The following is a 10426-nucleotide window of genomic DNA, read 5'->3' on the forward strand; positions in this document are numbered from 1 at the left end:
ACTAAAATGGCCAATTTTGGGGGCGCTTGCTAGTACCACTACAAGGAGAATTTTCAACAATAATATATCACATTATATATCATTGTCAGATTAGTTGTTGTAAAAGTTAAAAAAAATAACTGTAGTAAACCATATAACAATCATACTTGAGTAAAAGTATGTATACGTATTGGCTTTCATACCCTTCTCTATCTCTGTTTGCTGTCATAATGCTGTGATGTGGATTCAAATACATATGTGACCAGGCACAGATAATAGGGTATTGTTAAGCAAGATTCAATTGATTGTTTTACATTATATGAAAGTACAGGTTCTTACCTTCAAAATAAGCCATCACTTGTACAAATTGGGATAATAATTTTCAATCTATGTCTTATTAACAAATATGATAACACAATAGCCCGTTTTGCACTACAGAGCTACAAATGGGCCTTTGGCTGTTCTCTTAAGATGCATGCAGAACTACAAATACCTTTGCCACATAACCCCTCCCCCACCTAACACCTTTCCCATGTAAGTAAGTAAGTAAGTAAGTAAGTAAGTAAGTAAGTAAGTAAGTAAGTAAGTAAGTAAGTAAGTAAGTAAGTAAGTAAGTAAGTAAGTAAGTAAGTAAGTAAGTAAGTAAGTAAGTAAGTAAGTAAGTAAGTAAGTAAGTAAGTAAGTAAGTAAGTAAGTAAGTAAGTAAGTAAGTAAGTAAGTAAGTAAGTAAGTAAGTAAGTAAGTAAGTAAGTAAGTAAGTAAGTAAGTAAGTAAGTTTATGAAAGATGGCGCCGCTACGACCGGCTGCCTGTCTGTGCGCTCCGTCGAGACTGTGCTTACTTTTGTTAATATTTATAGTTTTAAGAGTTTTGTCTGTACCAACAGTAGGTGCATTTAATGTGTATGACCGTCAGTCACTTATAGACATTGGATTACGGGAAACTTACCGACTGGATTACTCTCTGGATCAGCTCTCTGAACCAAAACAATGGCCTGTTGAGATCTTGAGGACATCAGGACCGGATCTCGCCCCCAGAGACAAAGGAATCAGACGGCGAGGGAAGAGAGCTGGGATCCGTAACAGGCTGAGATCCAGACGCCACCGAACACCATTGCCCAGTATATTGCTAGCCAATGTACAATCAATTGACAATAAACTGGATGACATCCGAGCAAGGATTCAATACCAAAGAGACATTAGGGACTGCAACGTTCTCTGCTTCACCGAAACGTGGCTCACGCCGGAGGTTCCAGACCACGCAATCCAACCAGCCGATCACTTCTTTATCCATCGCAAGGATCGGACAGCAGAGTCCGGTAAACAACGTGGAGGAGGTATTGCCTTCATGTTTAACAAAAATTGGAGCGATCCAACTAACGTGAAGGAATTATCCAACCACTGCTCCCCAGACCTGGAATATATAACCATCAAGTGTCGTCCTTTCTTCCTCCCGAGGGAGTTAACGGCGATCGTCCTGATCGGAGTGTATATTCCACCGCAAGCCAGTAACAACGTTGCGCTCTCCAGACTCCACGACGAGGTAAATAGAATACAAGTGGCGAACGTTAACGCCGCCATTTTGGTGCTGGGTGATTTCAATAGCGCCAATCTGAGAAAGGTATTACCTGACTTCTATCAGCATGTGACTTGCAACACCAGAGGCGGTAACATCCTAGATCACTGTTACACGCAATTTAAAGGTGGCTACAAGGCTCATTCTGATAGTGGCTTTGGTAAATCAGATCACGCGTCAATCTTTCTTTCACCAATGTACAAACAGAGAATCAAAAGTACTCCTGTAGTCTCGCGAGAGGTGCAGAAATGGGATTTGACGTCAGAGGAGACGCTCCGGTCTGCGTTTGACTGCACAGACTGGAATGTGTTCCGCGACACAGATAACATTAATGTCTACACGGAGACAGTGGTGGACTATGTTTGTACTATGGTGGAAGAAACAATCCCCACTACCAAAATGAGAGTTTACCCAAATCAAAAACCCTGGGTAGACAAATCCGTCCGTGAAGCTCTGAGAGAGCGCACCAAAGCATACAACGACGGCCTAGTGGCAGGCAACATGAATGACCACAAGGTGGCGCGATACAACGTAAGGAGGACAGTGTCAGAGGCCAAACGGCGCTACAGAGATAAAATTGAACTCCAGTTTGAACAAGCTGACTCTAGAGCTATGTGGCAGGGGCTCAAAACGATGACAGACTACAAAGGCGCCTCCCTCAAACTGAACAGTGACATCTCCTTAGCAAATGACCTCAATACCTTCTATGCGAGGTTTGATGCTGGTAATAACAACACCAGCTCACAAGCCACGGAAATGGGGGGGGGGGGTCGGCTGCTGATGGAGGCGCAGTGTTCAGGGTAACAGAGCATGAGGTGAGGCGGACCTTTAAAAAAGTGAATATCAGGAAGGCAGCAGGTCCGGACGGCATCCCCGGCCGCGTCCTAAAAGTCTGTGCCGACCAACTGGCCCCAGTATTCACTGACATATTTAACCTGTCCTTAGAACAGGCTGTCATCCCCACCTGCCTGAAGAAGTCCACTATTATCCCTGTACCCAAGAAATCCAAGCCTGCTTGCCTCAACGACTACCGCCCTGTAGCTCTCACCTCCATAGCCATGAAGTGCTTTGAGAAGCTAGTAAAGGGCTACATCTGCTCCTCCCTCCCCATCAACATGGACCCCCTGCAATTTGCATACCGCCCCAACAGGTCCACGGAGGACGCCATAGCCCATGTGCTGCACACAGCAGCATCACACCTCGACAAGAGGCAGGGGAACTATGTGAGAATGCTATTCATCGACTACAGCTCGGCATTCAATACCATAGTCCCCTCCATACTCATAGCCAAGCTCAGGGACCTGGGCTTGAACTATGACCTCTGCCAGTGGGTCTTGGACTTCCTGACTGGCAGACCCCAGGTGGTGAGAGCAGGCAACTGCACCTCCTCATCCATCACCCTCAACATAGGGGCCCCCCAGGGCTGTGTTCTGAGTCCCCTCCTCTACTCCCTGTACACACACGACTGTGTGGCTCAGCGGAGTAGCAATACAATCATCAAATTTGCTGACGACACAGTGGTGGTGGGCCTGATCTCTGCCAACGACGAGAGGGCCTACCTGGAAGAGGTCAAGGTCCTGGCGGGATGGTGCCAGGAAAACAGCCTCTCCCTGAACGTCAGCAAAACAAAGGAGATGATTGTGGACTTCAGGAGGTCGGGGGTCAAGGACTACAGCCCCCTCAGCATCGACGGGGCACCGGTTGAGAGAGTCAACAGCTTTAAGTACCTCGGAGCCTACATATCCGAGGACTTGACATGGACCACACACATTGACAGTGTTGTGAAGAAGGCACAACAACGCCTCTACTTCCTCAGGCGCCTAAGGAAGTTCCAAGTCAGTCAGAAGATCCTTAAGAACTTCTACTCATGTACAATAGAGAGCATCTTGACCGGCAACATCACCTCCTGGTTTGGGAATAGCACTGCACAAGACCGAAGCAGACTACAAAGAGTGACACGTTCAGCCGAACGCACAATTGGAGGGGGGCTCCCCACCCTCCAGAACATTTACAACAAGCGTTGCAAGGGCAAGGCTAAGAGAATCATTAAAGACTCCAGTCACCCGAACAACTGCCTCTTTGAACTGCTGCGGTCAGGCAAGCGATACCGGAGTCTCAAGGCGAGCACAGAAAGACTCAGAAGAAGCTTCTATCCCCAGGCCATCAGGCTGCTAAACGAACAATGAATGAACACTACACAACAACAACCACCAAACGCACATAGCACACACATCCACACGCACACACTCACTTTAAACAAACACACTGTAGCACCCACTCCACACACTTTATAGCACACACCCACTTTAAACAAACACACTGTAGCACCCACTCCCCACACTTTATATTTATTGATGAAGGATTGCACTACAACTCGTACACCTTACTGTAAATTGTACCTAAATTGTACCTCATCCCATTTCTGCTTTGCACTAGATAGTACTGTACATTAGTACACTGCATAGTATTGTATATTATATGGTAACTCAGAACATTGTACATATGTCTATACCGAACACTGTGACCTCATTTTCTTCTTCTAAATTACATGCTATACTATGTTATTTGATACTATCTTGTCTAGCACAGTCTCTGGAGCGTAACAGTAAGAAGCATTTTGTATGAAAGTATTCTGTACTTCTGTATGACAACTATTAAAGAAACTTGAAACTTGAAAAACTAAGTAAGTAAGTAAGTAAGTAAGTAAGTAAGTAAGTAAGTAAGTAAGTAAGTAAGTAAGTAAGAAAGTAAGTAAGTAAGTAAGTAAGTAAGTAAGTAAGTAAGTAAGTAAGTAAGTAAGTAAGCAAGTAAGCAGTGTTGTGCTAGTTACTGAAAAATAGTAACTCAGTTACTTTACTAGTTACTTCATTTCAAAAGTAACTCTGTTACTTTACTAGTTACTTACACCCAAAAGTAATGCGTTACTGTGAAAAGTAACTATTTAGTTACTTAAAAAAGAAAGTTGTTGATCAACTTGACAGTTTCCATTCACATCACTGAACTCTGCTAAGCAATGTGGTCTATACAAACACAAATCTGACACAAACACAAATGTCGAAGTCCCGACGTAATAAGAAATGCACCGTGCCTAATTGCTCGGGGAGCATGCACGTTTAGGTTGAGCGCATGCACGTTTAAGTTCTAGGTTGAAAATTAGTGCTTGAAGGAACAGCCTTGATGTCTGTCCCCAGAGCGTTTCATTATAACCGCCTTGCAACATTGTTTGATATCAATCGTGCATTGCAACGTTAGAATAGTTAGGATATCAATTGTGCATGAAAGGACTATATTTATATTGTTTGATTAGTATTGATGAGATTCACTTGCAGAATCTTACAGTCAAAATCTGTTGATCAACTTTGCATTCACATCACTGAACTCACCAAAGTCTGCGGTGGTTGAGATGTAACGTTAGTCCAGCCCCTCAAACATTTTCTTTAGCTCATTTCCATTTAGTATATTCTCTCTCCAAGTAGTTAGAAGACGTGAAGTGTTCCGTCCCATGGCATTTGCCGTGTGCCGCCTGGTGATGCTAACCAGATCCCTGAAAGCGAGTGGCTTACTGGCTTCGGATGAGTCCTGTTAACGTTATACTCAGCTACTAGCTTCGTTGAAGCATGGGCAGTAGATAGTATCTTTGAGCCAAAACACAAATGACATTTAACTAAAACGTTCTTTTCTTTGTGCTCGACAAAAGAGAAATAGTGATAATATCCATGTGTACAAACGCGAGTAGCTGGGCGCTGCCATGACGGTCAGGACTATAGTAAACAAAACACGCCCCCAGCACAGTGTGTCCCCGCAGGTGAGTGACACACAGGAGTCAGGAGGACTGTGCTGGATCACTACCGCTCGCTATCAATCTACATAATAATAATGCAGTAACGAACCATTCAGTAACGCTAACAGTGTTACTGAATTTCAAAAGTAATGCGTTAGACTTGTTACCGCCAAAAGTAACGGCGTTACTGTAACGCATTACTTTGTAACGCGTTAGTCCCAACACTGTAAGTAAGTAAACTTTATTTGTATAGCACCTTTCACAGATAAAATCACAAAGTGCTTCACAGAAGTAAAACATAGCAAGATAGAGGTGAACGCACTACACATAAAACAATTCTGACAAGCATAGGCATAACATAAGAAAATTAAATAACTAAATATGAGTGGAACATAAATGTCAGTCCTAAAAACAAAACAACAATTATAAATAAATAAACAAAGTATACAACCAGGAATTAATTGAAAGCCTGTCTGAATAAAAACTTTTTCAACTGTTCCTTAAAAGTGGATATGTAATGGGGAGGGTGTTCCAAAGGGTAGGGGCCATAAATTGGAAGGACCGGTCACCTTTTGTTATTAACCGGGTCCGTTGGACAACCAGGAGATTTTGGTGGGAGGAGCTAAGTGCACGACTGGGGGAGTAGGGGTGCAGTAAATAAAAAATGTACACAGGGGAAGGGCTTTAAAAGTTAAAACAAGAATTTAAAAATGGACACAATAATTAATGGGGAGCCAATGTAGAGTGGATAAATGGGGGTGATGTGGGCACGCCTACTTGTCCCAGTTAAAAGCCTTGCCGCTGCATTTTGAATGATTTGCAAGCAGTTTAGCACAGATTTATCCAGACAGGTAAAAATGTTATTGCAATAGTCCAGGCGTGATGAAATAAAAGCATGGACGATCATTTCCATTTCAGCTCTAAATACAACAAATCTTAATTTGGCAATGTTTCTGAGCTGATAAAAACATGACTGTGTGAGCTGGTTGACATGGCTGTTAAAAGACAGAGAGTCATCAAAAATTACACCTAAGTTCCTCACATGAGGTTTGACACACTGACCTAAAGGTCCAATAGATTTTTTTATAATGGGGATGATGTGGTCGGGAGCAATAATGAGGGCTTCTGTCTTACTTGCATTAAGCTGAAGGAAGTTATCAGCCATCCAGCTCTTGATGGCATCGATGCATTCATTAATAATGCAAAAACTATTACACTCACTGGGCTTAAAAGAACAATACAATTGGATGTCATCCGCATAAAATTGATAAAATATTCCATTGAAACGTTTAATAATCTGGTTTAGGGGAAACATATATAGGGAGAACAGCATTGGCCCTAGCACAGAACCCTGCAGAACCCCACAAGACAGTGGGGTAGAGTCCGACATGAACTGACCCACTGACACAGAAAAGCTTCTATCAGCTAGGTAAGATGAGAACCATCTCAGTGCTGACCCAGAGATCCCAAACACATCATTGAGCCTATGCACAATAACCACATGATCAACCGTGTCAAAGGCTGCGCTGAGGTCCAATAAAACTAATAGTGTGTGTTTACCATCATCTGCAGCCATTACAATGTCATTGGTAACCTTAAGAAGGGCTGTTTCGGTGGAATCAAATTTCCGAAAGCCTGATTGGAATGGGTCATGCAGATTATGGGTTTCTAGAACCAATGGAAGCTGCTCAGCCACAATTTTCTCCAGCACCTTGGACAGCAGAGGTAATTTGGAGATTGGTCTATAATTCTCAGGAAGAGAGGGGTCTAGGTTAGCCTTTTTTAAAAGAGGTTGCACTATGGCATGTTTAAAAAGGCTAGGGACAGAATCTGATGCCAGAGAGCGGTTAATTATTGACAGAATTGTGGGACCGATTGAGTCAAGGACCTCTAAAATCAGGGATGAGGGAACAGCATCAAGGGGATTAAAAGAGGGTTTCGTTTTGTGCAGCACTATATAAACCTGCTCTAAGGTGACTGGAGAGAACGAGTCTAGCAGCGTGAGAGGAGGAGAGACAGTGGTAGGAAGGCTGGCAGAAAGGGATGAGGGGCAGATGCCTGCTCTAACACCACTGACCCAACAATAGTATTGATTGTTTCAAACAAAACCCTTGAGTTTCCCTTGTTGGATATTAGATTAGCAAAATATGCAGTTCTTGCATCCCTTATCATGTCATTAAACTGGATCAAAAGCTCTTTGAGATGTAACCTGTGGACTTCAAGCTTGGAGGCTTTCCATAAACGCTCTGTCTTTCTACACTGACGTCTAAAACTGCAGATAGACTCATTGAACCAGGGAGTAGAATTGGTACGGGAGGCAGGTCGCTACGACCGGCTGCCTGTCTGTGCGCTCCGTCGAGACTGTGCATACTTTTGTTAATATTTATAGTTTTAAGAGTTTTGTCTGTACCAACAGTAGGTGCAATTAATGTGTATGACCGTCAGTCACTTATAGACATTGGATTACGGGAAACTTACCGACTGGATTACTCTCTGGATCAGCTCTCTGAACCGCAACAATGGCCCGTTGAGATCTTGAGGACATCAGGACCGGATCTCGCCCCCAGGGACAAAGGACCCAGACGGCGAGGAAAGAGAGCTGGAGTCCGTAACAGGCTGAGAACCAGGCGGCACAGGACACCACTACCCAGTATATTGCTAGCCAATGTACAATCAATAGACAATAAACTAGACGACATCCGAGCAAGGATTAAATTCCAGAGAGACGTTAGGGACTGTAACGTTCTCTGCTTCATCGAGACGTGGCTGGCGCCAGAAGTCCCAGACCACGCCATCCAACCGGCCGATCATTTCTTCATTCACCGCAAGGATAGAACAGCAGAATCCGGTAAACAACGTGGAGGAGGTATTGCCTTCATGTTGAACAAAAATTGGAGTGACCCAACTAACGTGAAGGAATTATCCAACCACTGCTCCCCAGAACTGGAATATATAACCATCAAGTGTCGTCCTTTCTTCCTCCCGAGGGAGTTAACGGCGATCGTCCTGGTCGGAGTGTATATTCCACCGCAAGCTGAAGCCAGCAACAAGGTTGCGCTCTCCAGACTACACGACGAGGTAAATAGAATCCAAGAGGCGAATGTTAACGCCGCCATTTTAGTTCTGGGAGATTTCAATAGCGCCAATCTGAGAAAGGTATTGCCCGACTTCTATCAGCATGTGACTTGCAACACCAGAGGCGGTAACATCCTAGATCACTGTTACACGCAATTTAAAGGTGGCTACAAGGCTCATTCTGATAGTGGCTTCGGTAAGTCAGATCACGCATCAATTTTTCTTTCACCAAAGTACAGACAGAGAATTAAAAGTACTCCCGTAGTCTCGCGAGAGGTGCAGAAATGGGATGTGACGTCAGAGGATACGATCCGGTCAGTGTTTCACAACACAGACTGGAATGTGTTCCGCGACACAGATAACATTAATGCCTACACGGAGACAGTGCTGGATTATGTTTGTACTAGGGTGAAAGAAACAATCCCCACTACCAAAATGAAAGTTTACCCAAATCAAAAACCCTGGGTAGACAAATCCGTCCGTGAAGCTCTGAGAGAGCGCACCAAAGCATACAACGACGGCCTAGAGGCAGGCAACATGAATGACCACAAGGTGGCGCGATACAACGTAAGGAGGACTGTGTCAGAGGCCAAACGACGCTACAGGGATAAAATTGAACTCCAGTTTGAACAAGCTGACTCTAGAGCTATGTGGCAGGGGCTCAAAACGATGACAGACTACAAAGGCGCCTCCCTCAAACTGAACAGTGACATCTCCTTAGCAAATGACCTCAATACCTTCTATGCGAGGTTTGATGCTGGTAATAACAACACCAGCTCACAAGCCTCGGCAATGGGGGGGGGGGGGGTCGGCTGCTGATGGAGGCGCAGTGTTCAGGGTAACAGAGCATGAGGTGAGGCGGACCTTTAAAAAAGTGAATATCAGGAAGGCAGCAGGTCCAGACGGCATCCCCGGCCGCGTCCTAAAAGTCTGTGCCGACCAACTGGCCCCAGTATTCACTGACATATTTAACCTGTCCTTAGAACAGGCTGTCATCCCCACCTGCCTGAAGAAGTCCACTATTATCCCTGTACCCAAAAAATCCAAGCCTGCTTGCCTCAACGACTACCGCCCTGTAGCTCTCACCTCCATAGCCATGAAGTGCTTCGAGAAGCTAGTAAAGGGCTACATCTGCTCCTCCCTCCCCATCAACATGGACCCCCTGCAATTTGCATACCGCCCCAACAGGTCCACGGAGGACGCCATATCCCATGTGCTGCACACAGCAGCATCACACCTGGACAAGAGGCAGGGGAACTATGTGAGAATGCTATTCATCGACTACAGCTCGGCATTCAATACCATAGTCCCCTCCATACTCATAGCCAAGCTCAGGGACCTGGGCTTGGGCTATGACCTCTGCCAGTGGGTCTTGGACTTCCTGACTGGCAGACCCCAGGTGGTGAGAGCAGGCAACTGCACCTCCTCATCCATCACCCTCAACATAGGGGCCCCCCAGGGCTGTGTTCTGAGTCCCCTCCTCTACTCCCTGTACACACACGACTGTGTGGCTCAGCGGAGTAGCAATACAATCGTCAAATTTGCTGACGACACAGTGGTGGTGGGCCTGATCTCTGCCAACGACGAGAGGGCCTACCTGGAAGAGGTCAAGGTCCTGGCGGGATGGTGCCAGGAAAACAGCCTCTCCCTGAACGTCAGCAAAACAAAGGAGATGATTGTGGACTTCAGGAGGTCGGGGGTCAAGGACTACAGCCCCCTCAGCATCGACGGGGCACCGGTTGAGAGAGTCAACAGCTTTAAGTACCTCGGAGCCTACATATCCGAGGACTTGACATGGACCACACACATTAACAGTGTTGTGAAGAAGGCACGACAACGCCTCTACTTCCTCAGGCGCCTAAGGAAGTTCCAAGTCAGCCAGAAGATCCTTAAGAACTTCTACTCATGTACAATAGAGAGCATCTTGACCGGCAACATCACCTCCTGGTTTGGGAATAGCACTGCACAAGACCAAAGCAGACTACAAAGAGTGACACGTTCAGCCGAACGCACAATT

The sequence above is a fragment of the Notolepis coatsorum genome (genome assembly GCF_963971535.1).
Source record: "Notolepis coatsorum genome assembly, chromosome: 4".
In the NCBI taxonomy this organism is placed as follows: domain Eukaryota; kingdom Metazoa; phylum Chordata; class Actinopteri; order Aulopiformes; family Paralepididae; genus Notolepis; species Notolepis coatsorum.